Raw genomic sequence first — 3,112 nt, forward strand, 5'->3', positions numbered from 1 at the left:
CCATTTTTCCTACAGCATTTGCTCACTTTATGTCACATTGTGGTAATTCTTACAATACTTCAAACATTTTATTATTATTATATTTTTTATGGTGACGTGTGATCAGTGATTTCTGATGTTATTGTAATTGTTTAGGGCACCATAAACTATACCCATGTAAGACAGCAAACTTAATTGATAGATGTCGTGTGGTCTCTGCTCCACCAACCAACTGTTCCCTCATCTCTCTCCTTCTTGGGCCTCCCTATTCTGTGAGACATAACAATATTGAAATTAGGTCAATTAATAACCCAACAATGGCCTCCTCCTCAAGTGAAAGGAAGAGTCACATGTCTCTCACTTTAAATCAAAAGCTAGAAATGATTAAGCTTAGTGTGGAAGGCATGTTGAAAGGTGAGATAGGCCAACAGCTAGGCTTCTTGTGCCAACAAGTTAGCCAAGCTGTGAATGCAAAGGAAAAGTTCTTGAAGGAAATTAAAAGTGCTAATCCAGTGAACATATGAATGATAAGAAGTAAAACAGCCTCATTGCTGATATGGAAAAAGTTTTAGTAGTCTGGATATAAGATCAAACCAGCCATAACATTCCCTTAAACCAAAGCCTAATCCAGAGCAAGACCCTGGATTAGCTCTATTCAATTCTATGAAGGCTAAGAGAGGTGAGGAAGGTGAAGAAGAAAAGTCTGAAGCTAGCAGAGGTTGGTTCATGAGGTTTAAAAAAAGTCATCTCCATAACATAAAAGTGCTGATGTAGAAGTTGCAGCAAGTTATACAGAAAATCTAGCTAAGATAATTAATGAAGGTGGCTACATTAAACAACATATTTTCAGTGCAGACAAAACAGTTCTACAATGGAAGAAGATGCCATCTAGGACTTTCATAGCTAGAGAGGAAAAGTCAATGCCTGGCTTCAAAGCTTCAAATGACAGGCTGACTCTCTTGTTAGGGGCTAACACAACTGGCGACTTGAAGTTGAAGCCAGTGCTCATTTACCATTCTGAAAATCCTGGGGCCCTTAAGAATCATGCTAAATCTACTCTGCCTGTGCTCTATAAATGGAACAACAAAGCCTGGATGACAGCACATCTCTTTACAGCATAATTTACTGAATATTTCAAGCCCATTGTTGAGACATAATGCTCAGACAAAAAGATGCCTTTCAAAATATTACTGCTCATTAACAATGCATCTGGTCACCCAAGAACTCTGATGGAGCTGGACAATGAGATTAATGTTGTTTTCATGCCTGCTAATACAACATCCATTCTGTAGCCCATGGATCAAGGAGTAATTTCAACTTTCAAGTTTTATTTAAGAAATACATTTCATAAGGCTATAGCTGCCATGGATAGTGACTCTTCTGATGGATCAAAGTCAATTGAAAACATCCTGGAAAGTACTCATTATTCTAGATGCCATTAAGAACATTAGTGATTCATGGGAAGAGATACAAATATCAACATTAATGGACTTTGGAAGAAGTTGATTACAATCCTCATGGATGACTTTGAGGGGTTCAAGATTTCAATGGAGGAAGTCACTGCAGATGTGGTAGAAATAGCAAGAGATCTAGAATTAGAAGTGGAGCCTGAAGATGTGCCTGAATTGCTGCAATCTCACAATAAAACTTTCACAGATGAGGAGTTGCTTCCTATGGATGCGCAAAGAAAGTGGTTTCTTGAGATGAAATCTACTCCTGGTGAAGATGCTGTGGAGACTGTTGAAACTGTTCCTGAAAGTGGGGTCCAACGGCTCATTGCTCAAAAGCCAATAAAGGGGCAAGGTTGGTGGAAAGGATAGTTTGCTTTATTTTGGATGCTGGCAACTAGGGAGTGGGGTTGGGGGAGGGCTGACTCCTGTCCAAATCCTGACTCTCCCCCACTTCCTGCCCCCAACAACCAGTGGACAAGAGGTTTTATAGATGGAGGGAGGGGGCTACATGTAAAAATTGCATAACCAGCTCTGACATTCATCTTGAAATTGGCCATGTGGTGACCTGATGAGCATCATCTTGATTGTTTTAATTACAGTTAATCTTTAGTTCCAGGGTCGTTTTTTTCCCATTTCCTTGAGGCCAATTCTCGGAATTGTGGCAGCTTATGTCACGGCTACAGTCTGGTGGGAGTTTCAGTATCTACAAGACAGCTCACAAGTTATGGCTCAGAATATTATCTATAGCCCCTGAGAGGGAACTAAAGGTCCTTGACTATTCTTAAAGACTAAACAATTATTATTTGGTCTCCTTGACTGTTTTCCTTTGTTTCTGCATTTTCTCACTTCTCTGATTAAACTTATTCTTTGGCTAAAGTTTTTCCCCAGACAAAAGGCAGGCAGAGGACCATAGGGTCCTGCTGTTTCAAAATGACAATAAAGGATTTACAATATTACATAAACTTAGTTGATAAAGCAGTGGCAGAGTTTGAAAGGACTGACCCCAATTTTGAAAGAAGTTCTACTGTGGGTAAAATGCTATCTAACACGACTGCATGCTACAGAGAAATCATTTGTGAAAGGAAGCGTCAATTGATGTGGCAAACTTCACTGTGGTCTTATTTTAAGAAATTATCACAGCCACCCCACCTTCAACACCCACCACCCTGATCAGTCAGCAGCCATCAACATCCGGGCAAGACCCTCCACCAGCGAAAAGATTCCGACTCACTGAAGAGTCAAAGAATGGTTAGCATTTTTAACGATAAAGTATTTTTAAATTAAGGTATATATGTTTTTCAGGCATAATGCTATTGCACACTTAATAGAATACATTGTAATGTAAACATAACTTTTATATGCCCTAGGAAACCAAAAAGTTTGTGTGACTCATTTCATTGCGATATTCGCTTTATTGCAGTGGTCTGGAACTGAACCCACAGTACCTCTGAGGTGTGCCTGTAATTGCTTTGTGACTCCTTTTCATCTAGCTCATTTTAGAGGGATTCTGTCTAACGTTCTATTACTCCTGTCTTCCTTCCCATTCAATCCGACTAGAATGTTTTCTACTTCCAACCTAGTTAAGGACTTAACATATTATATTCTGCCTACTTTTCTATAGACTGACATAGCAGTGGGAAGAAAGGAAACTGTGGTCTGCATTTTCCTTTGAGATTCTGTTA

The 3,112-nt window shown here is 39.4% G+C and overlaps 1 pseudogene; it reads left to right on the forward strand.

The window, feature by feature from the left end:
- Window positions 1–296: 296 nt before the first annotated feature.
- LOC136137503 (tigger transposable element-derived protein 1-like) lies at window positions 297–2,683 on the forward strand (annotated as a pseudogene).
- Window positions 2,684–3,112: the final 429 nt, after the last annotated feature.

The sequence above is a fragment of the Phocoena phocoena genome, chromosome 18 (assembly GCF_963924675.1).
Source record: "Phocoena phocoena chromosome 18, mPhoPho1.1, whole genome shotgun sequence".
Taxonomy (NCBI): Eukaryota; Metazoa; Chordata; class Mammalia; order Artiodactyla; family Phocoenidae; genus Phocoena; species Phocoena phocoena.